We start from the raw sequence: 14924 nt of genomic DNA, 5'->3' as shown, positions 1-14924 counted from the left end.
CATGCCACAAGAGGGATTAAACATCTGACACTTTCTGGATGGTTAGGAACCAGAGCTTGACTAGCCCAGAGACCTAGGATAGAACCAAACATGACTAGAAAAAAAAAGAAAGAAAGAAAGAAAGAAAGAAAAAAGAAAACATGTCAGTGAAATGATTCCTAGTGATACTCTCCTATCCTCATAGAATGGTGCCTACCACAATTGTCATTGGAGAGACTTCATCCAGCAACAGACAGGAGCAGATGCAAAGTCCCTTAGCAAATCATTAGGCAGAGATCAAGGAACTCTGAAGAAGAGCAGGAGGAAGGACTGTAGGATCCAGAGGGGTAGAGGTCACCAGGAGAACATGGCCCATAGAAAAACTAAGCAGAGCCGGGAGGTGGTGGCACACACCTTTAATCCCAGCACTCCAGAGGCAGAGCCAGGCAGATCTCTGTGAGTTCGAGGCCAACCTGGTCTACAAAGCGAGTTCCAGGAAAGGCACAAAACTACACAGAGAAACCCTGTCTTGAAAAACCAAAACAAAAACAAAAAACAAAACATAACAAAAACAAAAACAAAAACAAAGAAAAAAAGACGAAAAACTAAGTGGGGCTCACAGGGGCTCACAGAGACTGAAGTACATGGAGACTGTACGGGTCTGCACTAGGTCCTTTGCCTATATGTTATGGTTACATAGCTTGATATTATTGTGGGAAATCTAACAGTGGGAGGGAGAGGTGCCTCTGCCTCTTTTTACTGTTCTTGGGACCCTTTTTCTCATACTAGGTTGCCTTGTCCAGCCTTGATGAGGGTTTGTGCCTAGTCGTATCATAATTGTTATGTCATTTTTGGGGTGCTATCCCTGGGTAGCCTGATCTTTTCTGAAGGAAAACAGAAGAAGAATGAATCTGGGGGAGAGCAGAGGTGGGGGTGGGGAGACTGAGAGGAGTGGAGGAAGGAAAAATTGTTGTTGGAATGTAACAACTGAGAGAAAAAGAAATAAAAAAATGATTAAAACCAAAGTAATCTGCAAAATTGAAATCCCTATCAAAATATATGTACTTAATTTTTATTAATGTTACTTCCATTTCGGGTAATTGTCTGATTTTAAATTTCCATCTTGCAATTGCAAGAGAAGTTGTCTCTTAAGTTACTGTGTAACACATTTCCTTCCCTTGTTTCATGAAATTTTCAAACAAAATGTACTAAAAATATAGATTGAAATGCAGAGGACATATCTAGAACAGACTACATTTTATCATTATTCATCCTTTAGCAGAATACCTTTTAGCCCAGAGAGAAAAGTAATTTCTTGGGCACAGAAACTAGGCCACAGTGTTGCCTCTTTCCCTCAGCAGGGGACCAGGCTTTGCAGAGGTTATACCCTCCTTTCCTAGGTATAGTCCTGAACCTTAAAGGATTTGACTCTCTGCAGAACATTAAGTTTCTAATGGTTCTTCTTGCCAGTCTGTAAGTAGTACAACTTTGCTCACAGGAGCAAAGACGTAATGTAAGTGGTAAATGTATTTTTGGTTTTGCCACTAGCTCTGCTGTGAGATTCAACGCTCCAGAAACTCTCATAGAACTCTGGATGCTGAGTGCACACAATGGAACCTTTCAGACTTAGGATCATCTTCACTAATGCAAGTTATTTGGAGTCTAACTCTAGGATAGGTAACTGGTGCATTATGGGTTTTCCTAAGTGTTGATAGCTATGTATGTATGCTCTCCTACTAAACATCAATATCTCACTAGGTTATATACTTTATTATTTACTAGTCTTGGGATATAATCGTATTCTAAATACATGTTTGTTTCCACATTTTTTTTTTACTAAGGTATCTAAAATTGTGTATCTTACATGTAGGGATTTTAAATTATGTTTTGTTATAATTTACATTTATTACTTATACACATTGTGAATACATTTCAGAACTCTGTAGCTACCTTTACCTCCACTCATATTAGTTTCTTTGAGGAAAAAAGTATTTAATATAAATGTCATATTTGCAATCATTTACAGATATTTATTTTTCTGTGTGTGAAATAAGTAACAAAATATTTTCCATATGTCTTTGAAAATGTAATTGCTTTATTTTCACACTTAGATTTTTTAATTACATTAAAACTCTAAGTTCAATTACGTGTAATTTGCTGTACTGGGTTCTGTGAAACAGAAGTAGCTATAAATTTTGCCATGTAAACATCAAAACACTCTAATAACACTCTAAAGTCCTGCCAAATTCCATACCAAGCCATGCCAGTGTGATGAATTAATTGTCACTGTGCATGTGTGCTAAGATATCTTCCTGAATTCTCTTCAGCCTTCATCTATTTCTGCACCTTAATAGAAATATCAGAGTGTTCTTAATGTAGCTGCCTATTGTTCAATAATTTCTTTGATTTGAGAGCCATGGAGCAGCAGAGGTAATAGTCCCCCAGTGCTAATATTAGCTCATCTTCATGGAGAGCTCTCTATCTCTCTGTCTCTGTCTGTCTGACTCTAGTCTCTGTCTCTGTGTCTGTCTCGCTGTGTGTGTGTGAGAATTTGTGTGTGTGTGTGTGTGAGAGAGAGAGAGAGTGTGTGTGTTTGTGTGTGTGTGAGAGAGAGAGAGAGTGTGTGTTTGTTTGTGTGTGTGTGTGTGTGTGTGTGTGTGTGTGTGTGTGTGTGTGTGTGTGTGTGTTTCTTGAATCTAAGTTTGGCAGTTGTCAGAACCCTGGCAGCATTCTATTCTTTTCCATATATGTGCATAGTCACCAGTGAACTTGGTATTAAGCCAAAATTATAATTACTAATGAAAGTTATTTCAATTGCAAATTATCTACCCTCTTTATATTTGGTGGACATTTTCATATCTAAAAGTCTTCAGAAATTTATTTATAAATGTATTAGTAGTACAATTTACTTAATGTCCATAATGTAAAATACATCTAGAATTTGCTATAAAGCTATTTTCCGTTCCAGTTGATTTTTTTTCTTTTACAAATTATGCAAAGTAATATGTATAGTTCAGGAGTCCACATTGTTGTGTGATATTTTGATGTTGTGTGATTTTTTTTATTGTTTTTTTGACAAAAAGTTTGCTTGGAGTCAAATGGCAGAGCTAGTCACTAGCCAATCATAATGAACCACAGAGGTTTTGGAGGACTGTAGACAGATAGGACAGGAAGCAGTAAGGGCAGAGAGGGATCTAGACCTTCTTTGGAGGGAGGAATGGAGCAGGTAGGAGAGGACTGGTAGCTTCTCTACTTCTCTGATCTCTTAGGTTCTTACTCCAATACCTGACTCCTGATTTTTATTGATAAATAATAATTAGGATAATGCTTCACCACATTATTCTATTTCTGTTTTCTTTCTAAGAATGTCATATATTCTTAATGTGCAGATTCATACTATATCTTTGAACATGTATTTGTTTTAATCTTTGTTTTTCTCTTCAATATAAGATTGGCTACCTACAGTTATATTAATATCTTTTGATTTTTTTATAATTATGAGCATTTATTAACACCAAAGTAATACAGCCATGGTTGCTACATAGAAAACTCAGTTATTCATCAAATTTCCTGCCATTATGCTTACAATCTCAAATAATAGAAGGATATTGTCAGTCTATGTCAAAGCTTCCTTAACATCAAATTGGCTACTTTGGTGAATGGATGAGTTAAAGTGACCTATTTCAAAGTATTAATAGGGCTTTGAATATGACACAAAACATATTTTATATGTATCCATTTTCCCTCATTACATTAAGATAACTATAGACAAAAAGGACACTTAGAAATTTCATAAGCGCCATGAATTATTTCCCTTAGAAACTCACAGCTCACTGGCAATTGCTTGCAGCCAGTGAAAACCAACAACAAATAGGAACTAGACTAAGTCTTTGTCTTCATCCCACTAAACTTCTCCATTTTCCTCTTCCACACTAAGGGCTCCAATGACATGCCCCACACAGTGAAAAGCACCATCTCTACATGAAGTATCACATAATTACCAAGTAAGACTAGCAGGAATATTCTTGTCTGAAGAGTACTGAGCAAAAATGATAGTGGGGACGCTACATGATGACATGAAAGATGTGTAACCAAAGGCTCAGGGCATATGTCTCCAGTGATGAGGGAAGCATGTGAGAGTGCTTGCTTTTCTTCACTACATTTCTAGTGAAGTACATAAGATCTTAACATCAAGACCCTACAAATTCTTCTTGCCTAAATGCATGCATAATACTTCATAAATACTTTTAAGGTGTTCACTGCTTGTCATTATTAGCTGACACGAGCACACTGAAGAACTTTTGGTTCTTATTATCAAAGACAATTTGAAACTGCTAAATAAACATAAAGACTGTATTATTTTTATAACATAATTTTCTTAATCCCAAAAGAATATTCAGAAACAAATTAATTACAAGTTAGTTATCTGAAAACAGAAATGTATTCGATAACGTGCATAACCAAGTATTTTAGAAAATTCATGATTACAAGCATTTTAATAGCAGAATAAGAGAATCCTGGGACAGCCTTTTTTCTCTATATATGTGAGTATATATTTCTCAGTGTGTGCAAATGTATACATGCACATGGAGGCCAGAATCTTGTTAAATCACTATGCTTAGGTTTCTATTTTGTTATTATATGAACTTTTTCCTTTGTACAGTTACTTAACATAGTTGTTGTAGCTACTAGTATGTCTTCATGTTTTTGAACAAACCAAACCAAAAGAAAAAAATAAACCTTGTGCCAGTTATCTTGAAAAGACTACATTTATGATAATGGAAACAATGAAGCATTTAAAAAGTATTTTACACAACTATGCTTATAAGCTTAACATAAAATATATAATATTCAAATAGGACATGAGATGAAATATTATGCAGCTTTGGGTATCACTTTCAAGTGTGGGAATGAGCCAGGAATGGCAGCACTGATCTTTTTAGTTCTTGCACTCCAAAGGCAAAGGCAGACAGATCTCTGTGAGTCCTTGGCCAGCCAGGGCTGCATGTTTTAACCTTGTTTCAAAGAAAGTCATATTACCTGTGTGCTAATATCTATGCTTCAAACATAATCTGACTTGCCTTGTCTTGGAAGACTTCATCCTCTGTCCAGGAGTCTAGATGTTTCATGTAATACCAAATAAAAATAAATACTTAGAGTGAGATTTATAAATTTAGAATCATTCACAATTGATAATAACTTTAAAAATTCTCTTCGCAGGAAGCCAGTGGAAATTAATCCCTGTCTTGATAACAGAATGATGCTGATATATGTTTTAGGTTTTTTTTCCTTTCAAATGTCATAATTGGGTTTTATTTACTTTAAGATAGTAAAAAGGTATAAATGATACTTTTAGATTGAAAGAGGGAAATAAGAATATTAACCTTAGGTAAAAATTAGTGAGTTATATTTTATAAAAATTTTTATCCTAAAGTATCTCAACCATTCTTTTGTATAAATTCAATATATGAACATTTAAAAAATGTTTCTGCTGCTAACGTGTTTCTTTTTTTCTAACATTGCTGGATCTGGTGACTCATGCTGTATTCTCAGCACTTGGAAGATGAGGCAGGAAGATTGCCATGAGCTGGAGGCAAATTCTGGATTACAGAGTGACATGCTGTACCCTAATTCATCCCCACAAACAAAAAGACTAGTATATAGTTTTGCTACAAGGAATAAATCAGGAGCCTAGAAAAAAGTTCAATCAGTAAAGTACTTGCCACACCAGCCATAGGACCAGAGTTTGAAGCTGGACCCATGCAGATCCTGGACTCACTGGTGGCCAGCCCAGTCAAACTGATGAGCCTCAGATCCAAAAGGAAACCTGTTCTCAAAAGAAGTAAGGTGGATAGCTTCTGAGAAAGGGCATCCAAAATTACAGCAGACCAATTTAGAAAATTTAACATTGGTTGATATCCCATGAAAATATAGTGCATCCATCACCAGGGAGGCTACCTGGAAAACAGGACCCTAAGAAAGACACGAGGATCGCCCAATAATGGAGAAATGACTGAGATCTACATGAACAACATGGACATGAGTGGGAGTAATGAAGGGCAAGGGTCGAGGGAAAGAGAGCCTGTGGGAGTGGGAGATCCCAGCTGGATCAAGAACAGAGAGGGAGAACAAGGAATAGGAGACCATGGTAAATGAAGACCACATGAGAAAAGGAAGAAACAAAGTGCTATAGAGGCCCACAGAAATCCACAAAGATACCCCCACAAAAGACTGCTGGCAATGGCCGAGAGACAGCCGGAACTGACCTACTCTGGTGATAAGATGGCCAAATACCCTAATAGTCGTTCCAGAAACCCCATCCAAGGACTGAGGAATCTGGATGCAGAGATCCACGGCTAGGCCCTGGGTGAAGCTCCGGGAGTCTAATTAAGAGAAAAAGGAGGGTTTATATGAGCAAGAATTGTTGAAACCAAGGTTGGATAAAGCACAGGGACAAATAGCCAAACGAATGGAAACACATGAACTATGAACCAAAGGTTGAGGGCCCCCCAACTGGATCAGGCCCTCTGAATAGGTAAGACAGTTGATTGGCTTGATCCGTTTGAGAGGCATCTAGGCAGTGGTACCGGGTCCTGTGCTCATTGCATGAGTTGGCTGTTTGAAACCTGGGGCTTATGCAGGGAAGTTTGGCTCAGTCTGGGAGGAGGGGACTGGACCTGCCTGGACTGAGTCTACCAGGCTGATCTCAGACCTCGGGGGGTGGGCTGGGGGGAAGGGGAGGGGGGCAGGATGGGGAGAACAAGGGAATCCATGGCTGATATGTAGAACTGAATGGTATCGTAAAATAAAAGGAAAAAAAAATACAGTGCATCACAGATGGCATTGAATGTATAGGTCAATTTATGAAAATTTGTCATTGAGTAAAATATAAATTATATGATATATTGACATGGTGGATCCTGTAAGTTAAATACAATTGTAAGCTAAACAAATGGGGACATTTTCTTCAAATTCTTTTATGTTCATAATCCCATAGTATGATATGTATGCTCATTGTTTAATTATACCCTAACAATGTCATTGTGATACTAATTTTAATTTGAGTTATGACTGAAAATGATGTCACATTATGGAGATAAATAATATCTTTTTCTTTACAATTCAACAATAAATATTATGCAAAAATATTTATAAACTATTACTTATTTACAACTATTTATAGTTTTTGTCATTTAAGAGATTCCCCATTCAAATACTCATTGGGTTTCTATTTTATTTCATTATGTTTCTTTAAGTTCATTTAGCTAATATGTATTTTTATTGTTACTATTTAAATATTTAGGTTTTATCACAGTAATATCTTTTTCTTTCAGCTGAAATTACATCACAGAAATTCATAATTACCAAATTTTATACGTTTTCATTCCAGTATTAACAGGAACTAACTATTTATCTATGATTATATTTTTTATGAACTTTATCCAGCATTCTCATTCAGTGCTTTTTATTTTACTATACATACCACAGTAGACTTAATATGAATTTATGGTGATTAATAATTTGCCATCAAAGGCTATATTGAAAAAGCTGATGTTTCAATGTTTTACCACAGTGGCCATCATTTAATTTTGTCATAAGTTCTCTGATTATACTGAATATATTCAACAAATTTTCATCAAAGAAAAGAGAGAGGGAGAAAGAAAGAGGGGCAGGAAGAGAGGAAGAGAAGAGAAAGAAGATAAGGCAAGAGACAAGAATCCAGGTGACCAAGACTTATCTGAATTCAAGACACAAGATAAAAGACTCTGGAAAAGAGTTTCTAAACCTCAACAGTGGCTTATGGCTTACAATGCCTCTTCCCGGAGACAATCAATGATAATAGAATCCCAGCTGTGGCCCAGGGAGTGAGTTTTCTCTGGCTCGATTCTTGGATGTGAATTACCATTCTTGCAGCATGGATATGTGGACTGTGTGGTAGGAGCAAGCAAGTGGACGTCACTGGGACTCCTGACTCACAGAAACTTCCAGCCATCTTAGTGGGGTAGGCAGGAGCCCTCCCCCTAGGTTCTTCCTCTCCATCTCAGCAGAGAAACTGAGACAAGGATATTGGATGCAGTTGGGGGTCTATGCAAGTGTTGACATATCTCTAAGATCCTATATGCTGCTTAACTATCTCCATGCTTCTCACAATTCTAATAGTGGGTAGTTTTTATAAGCCTCATCACAAACACAACATGTCCTTGGGGGAGTGATGCAGCTTCCTTGACCTGCCACTGTCTGTGTGTCCATTATCACTTTGAAGGGATTCCTTGGTATGTAGGAATGACCTTTCTTGGGATGCTTCTAGACTTTTAAATTTTGGGTTTTTTGTCTAAGATTTTGTTAAGTTTAGATGTATCTTGTTTTGGCCTTTTTAACTAAAAGAAAAAAAGGACATAAGACTCAATCTCATCTAAATGGTGTGCTTCATCTCTACATTATGAGTCCCTACAATGACAACATAGGATCCCAGTTTCAGTAGAGCACAAGCAATAGTTTTCAATGACTTATATAGCATTATCATTATGCTAGATGCTAATCCAGATAAGCCAGTAAATGAAGCTATAATTATAACCTTAAAAATATTAAAGTAGGACAAAAAGAAAACACTATATTTTTAAAATGGTTTGTTACCAAATTATTCCATATCATCTTGGATCTTAGCCATGGATCATTCAATAGTTCAAGAATCTTTAGGAGATAGCAGTAATTATTCTCCAATATGTCAGGAAGATTATTATACCTTACACAATGACTATATGATCATTTATATGCATTTATAGAAGGGGTTGTATTTTGTTTTTGTTTTTTTTTGTGTGTGTGTGTGTATCTTCAAACCTATTGATTATTGAATTATTTAGTGTAATGGATTCTACAGAACAGCAGCAACATTTATAATTTTAATATTTCTTGATTTCAATACCTCTTCATATTAAATTTCCTTGAAAGTTAAATTCTGTGCATTAAATCTCTGTTGTTTAGGAAGTACATGTGTGCGTGGAGATGTAGCAGAGTAGCAGGCTGCTTCCTAGCATGCATGAAGTCTGAGATTTACTGTTAAGCACCCTGTAGGCAGATGTTTCTATCCTGCAAGCAGCTCCCAAATAAACACACTGAGGCTTAATATTAATGATAAATACTTGGCCAATAACCTAGACTTGTTTCTAGCTAACTCTTACACTTAAATTAACCCATATTTCTTATCTATGTCTTTCCATGTGGCTCGTGGCTTGTTACCTCATTTTTCTACATATCCTTCTTCCTTAGTGGGTGGCTGGCATTTCCTCTGACTCCAACCTTTCTATCCTTATTCAGTTTAGCTATTGGCCAGTCAGCATGTTTATTAAACCAATAATAGTGACATACATTCATATGATATACAGAAGGATTATTCCACAGCAGCACCCTATATGCACATATCTAAGAAATATATGTGAACCATTATGAGAACATTACTGACAGTATTAGAGAAGGGCCAATAGCCAAAATTTGGAGATTTGATTATTTAATGGATGACTAATCCAGATTGAGTCACTACATAGATCATAGGTAACTAATAATTTAAGAGGCTTAAATAATACTTCTAAATTAATTTATTCTTTAATCACAACTTTTTAATAAGCATTTCTCCAGAGAAATTAGAAAGTTCTTACTTTTTGAAGCAGGTTTACCTGTTAACAGAAGTGTAGCCCACTATTGTCATGAACTTCAGATTTTCCTGCTTCTGCCCATGAAAAGCTGAGATTATTAGAATGCTTAACTCTTGAGCTCAAATATAGTTATTGATAGTTTAGACCTTAAAACTTTACATGTCTTTAAATTCACTAGATTGCAGTGTGATTTTATGGTCTCAAAATTTCTCAGTTTACATTTTCTAAGCTTGTTTAAAATTAAGCATATTCAATATAGTTTTAGGTACTCACTATAGTTTGTTATAAACCAGAAAACTAGGCAGCAGCGATGACAAGAATAGAAAAAGAAGCAAATGCACCAGAGAAAGTGATGCTTATACAATTGAAGAAAAAAATGTATGGTAGGGACTGACTGATAAGGAAAGGCATTTCTGTGCTGTTAATACAGAAATGCTTTAGGTGTGGGAGAAAAGCCTGACTGTGTGTGAATGGAGACACTATAGAGCTTCCTGGAAGCCACAAAGTATCACTAAATTCCTAAGACTATAGCAGAGGGAAGACATTACTCACTAAAATGGAACACATTTTAGAGGAATTTAAATTGCATGCTAACTTAAACACAGTTCTGAAAAAGAAATAATGTCTAGTGTAAAGAGACAGGATATTAGAAGCATTACATAGGGTTAATGCTGGAATTAAATATACATACACATATGTATGTGTGTGTGTATATATATATATATATATATATATATATATATATATATATATATAAATTATTTACCAGTGACAATTATTTTACAGTAATGATTGTAAACAGCATGGGCAGATAGTTATAATAAAGGGTAACAGTAATAGTGTTTGTATGTTATGTAATTTATCTTCAAGGTCTTGCTCTTTATGATGCTCCTCTTTTCAAGAGACATCACCCTATTCATATTAAATGAAAACAGCTCTTGTGATTATGTTGGTAATTTCTGTTTCATTCACTTAACCCTTGATCAATTATGGTTGGAGGTTGTGACAACGCAAATGTAAAAATATTTTAGCTTAACTTGAAAGAATCGATCAAAGTACAACATAATTGCAACAGAAAACAATTTCAGGAGAACAGGTCAAAATAAGATAAACTGGTAAGGTTGAATTATTGTCTTTGAAATAGAAAGTCACAGTTGAATGCAAAGAAGATGGCTTAGCAGGTACAAGAACTTGCTTGACCTGCAATCTTAATGAATTCAACCACCAGATCCCACTGTGGAAGGAGACTAAGAATCCCAAAATACATGTCTGATCTCAATATACATACTGTTATCAGTGCCTGTATCAACAATCACACATGCATACACACATTAACAATAATAATAATAATAACAGAACATCTCATTTGAAAACATCGACTGAATGCATATGTGTGTGTGTGTGTGTGTGTGTATGAAAGTTTGTTCTAGATGTATAAGTAATATGTAAACTTTCTGAATATGACAGCATATAATATGAAATGAATTACCAGCTTTTCTGTGCTGCCATCACAGAAATTTTGTGAGTGTCTCAAATGAAGTTAATGATATTTTTGGTTTATTGTTATCCTTTTATTGGTCAAACTTCCTTTGGCACAATACCAGATGTAGACTGCAATCTAATTGCTTGTCAGCTTCAGAAAGCGATTAAGTTACGGTTTAATGAAATCAAACACCACACACTAATTCCTATGTAGAAAATCATTGATCCCAAGATGAGTAAGCCTATATTTAATCTGAAATTTTGGAGACAGACTACTAGTGTAGAGTATGTGATAAATGGGACTTTCCTTAGCATTGTTAAGTGTGGTGCAGGTCACCAAAATTGAGCCTGGAACACAGATAAATTACCAGACTCTTGTAAGAGTGAGTGAAGAGAAAGTAGACTTTACTAAGGGATTTATGCTGTAATAAGAAATTAATGGAAAGTGTTGGATTCAGGTTACAAAGATTCAGTACAGAGGAGAGTAGACTCTTATCCCTAGTGCACAAGTTCCCTAGGTAAACTATCCTGGACACTTTAATAGGGAAATAACAGAAAATTGACATAATTTTATTATTTGGCTAATGAGAGGACCTCACATTCATTCACATTTGTCTTTATCTAATCGCAGAAGGGATTCCACTCTGTTCTTGCACTGGCCACCCAATAGCAGGTGTTTAAAGGCCCCCTTTGCACATCTCCTGCTCTAGCTTTCTTAGGGTTTATCTTAACTATCAGCCAGCCTTTACTTTGTAGTCCAAATTGTTAACATCAATTTGTTTGTGTCCTATGATGCTATTTAAACAAAGCTACTCATATGTAGCTGGGCTTTTGTCTATGGACTGATCTGGAGTTTCCTTTCTGAGGTGGGAACAGATTTCTTAGAGACAATTCGTACTTAAAACTTTGTTTAGTAAACTACACTAGAAACAGTATTTTTAAAGCAATAATACAATAAACAATAATGCTAAATGTAATTTACCAAAAAGAAAAATTGTCAATGGAAGTTGCACTACCTGTAATTGTCTTTGGTTCTGAAAGCTTGCTTATCCCTTGCTAGATTATTTTGCCATCTCTTGCTAGCTGCAAATACCATTCATCTGTTCTGCTTCTTGATTTACTGTTTCAATACTTATATTCCAATTGTCCTTAACACCTATTCTCATCACATAATATGTGAAAAACTTGGAGTTTTCACCCTGAACCCTTTGCCCTCACTGCCCATTGTGAGTTCTGCCTAATAGATTTTCTTTTCTGTTTTTTTTCTCACAGCATTAAAGGACAAAGCCAAATAATGACTGATGTTAGAGAGGAGAAATGGAAGACATTAAGTAAAAACTGATGATGAAATGAATCTAAGAAATGTTACTATTCTCTCATTTGTTCAAGACTAGTAGTAAGGTATAAATACTGACAAATGCTTGAAAAGCACATCCTAGTGAATGAAAGATATTGTATTGCTTTACTAAATGATAATAAACATTTTAAATAGTTAAGGTTTAGCATATATTTTGCTTTTGTGTAATCATTCTCTATATCATATATCTCATGATTCATGGTTGAGAAGGCAAATCTTTGAATCCTGTATTTCAGAATACTGTGCTTATTCAGAATATTGGTGTGATGAATGAGAGCTTTTGGACCTCTGCTCAAAGAAAAAACTCTAACCTTGGCTGTTAAAAGTGTATTGTGGACAATAAGTGGGCTGACTTTATGTGCTCACTGTGAAAGCAGACTCGGTCTTGGACAAACTTTGTTTAAGGTATTGTGTTTATGAAACTCCTTTAAATTGTAATGGATGATTAAGAAATACAGATTAATAATTAGTCTTTTATGATAGTCAAACTTATAGTCATGCTGGTCAAGTTTTTTAGGTATACATAGAGATGTTTCAATTAGGTAGGTAATCTTCAAGCACTTAAAAGACCTACAGAATATGGTATTTAAAATGTTTTAAAAACAGACTTTCTAAACAGTGAGACAAGTCTGCTGCTGGCAGCACCAATTTACTTCAGAGGAAAAGATGGGTGTTGAAAAACTCCATATTGAGTTTATCTTCTTCTTGGCAGAAATAGCCATTTGACCAAGAAACTGTTCTAGCTTGAACTGCTTGACAGAATGTTGTCTCAACTGGACATGCAGGACCCATAGGAAGGTGACTACTGAACTTTGCAAGGTTAGATGGTCCTTCAGGTTCTGCTTTGCAGAAAAAAAAAAAAAAAACTTTCAGACATTCTACAAGACACAGAAAACATTGACTGAGAGACTAGATCTATGGGCTGAAGATAGATGCCCCAACATTGCAGAGGAATATTGTGTGACTGTCCAGGCAGTCAGCTGTCTCTGTCATTCTAGGGTTTGGAAGTTGCTTACAAGTCTCTTCCTGTTTACTTAGGTAATATTGTATCCTTCTGAGGTCTTTGATGTAGCTGAAGACTAGATAGTTATAATTATGGTTTTCCTTGGTTATGATAAGAGATAAGGTAGATATGAAAACTTAGACTCACAAATATAGGAAAGATAGAATATCTTTTTTAATTTTCCCAAATACAAATAGACTAGCTATTATAATTATAATTCTTGCTTGATAACTGTTTTGATATACGTAATTTTACTATGTTGAAGTTAAAACCTTCCTTTTGAATAGAAAGAAAAGGGGAAATAATGGGTGATATTGTTCTATATGCTGTGAATATGTGTTGCTCTGATTGGTTAATAAATAAAGCTGTTTGGCCAATGGTGAGGTAGAATAAGGTTAGGCAGGACATTCCAACTAGAGAGCCAGGAAGGAGAAAGGCAGAGCTGAGGAGATGCTACTAGCCGCCACCAGGAGAAGCAAGATGCAAAGGTACTGGTAATCCACAAGCCATGTGGCAAAGTATAGATTTACAGAAATGAATTAATTTAAGATGTAAGAGCTAGTCAGTAATAAACCTGAGCTAATGGCCAAGCACATATAATTAATATAAGCCTCTGTGTGTTCATTTGGGTCTGAGCAGCTGCAGGACCGCAGGGCCACAGGACAGCAGGAGCCAGGTGGGAGCAGAAAATCATACAACTACAAATAAGCTTGAGAGGCAGTTAAGTACAATACAAAATGTGAAGAAAATCACATGCTTTTCTAGAATTTTTCAATTGAAAAAATTAAGATAAAAGTAACTGATAATATATACACTGAACCATAGAAAGAATGAAGCATCATTACTACTTTTATAGATAATGAATTGATTTACATGCAAATAAGCATAAAATAACATGGTCATTAACTGAATGTATGCTGCATAATATATACTAAATCATTGCTATGCACATTCTATGCTTTATCAATTTGTTTTCAGCATATTTGGCTTACTTTATGAATATGTACATATTATCCAAATACAGTTTTTTTCTCCCTCTACTCCTCCCAGATGCTTCCCACCTCCTCTCCCTTCCAGATCTACTCCATTTCTATCTTTCAGGTGAAATAATAGGATTCTGATAAAACAAAACAAAATAAAATACAATAAGTTAAACAAAAACCATCATATCAAATTGAACAAGACAAGCCACCAGAAAAATAAAAAAAGCCCCAAGAGAATCACTTGTTTACACATTCAGGATTCCCATAAAAGTACTAAAGTGAAATCTATAGTACATAGGCAGAGGACCTAGTGCAGACCTGTGTGGGCCCTGTGATTCTTCTCAGTTGTTTTAGAGGGCCTTGTTCTCCTGGTATCCTCAGCCTCCTCTGTGTCTTCCACCCCTACTGCCTTCTCTTCTGTGGCATTCCCCAAGCTCCAACACAAGGGATTTGATGGAGACATCCCATTT

This window comes from Peromyscus maniculatus, chromosome 6 (genome assembly GCF_049852395.1).
Source record: "Peromyscus maniculatus bairdii isolate BWxNUB_F1_BW_parent chromosome 6, HU_Pman_BW_mat_3.1, whole genome shotgun sequence".
In the NCBI taxonomy this organism is placed as follows: Eukaryota; Metazoa; Chordata; class Mammalia; order Rodentia; family Cricetidae; genus Peromyscus; species Peromyscus maniculatus.
The sequence above is the reverse complement of the archived record's forward strand: the minus strand, read 5'-3'. Positions refer to the sequence as shown.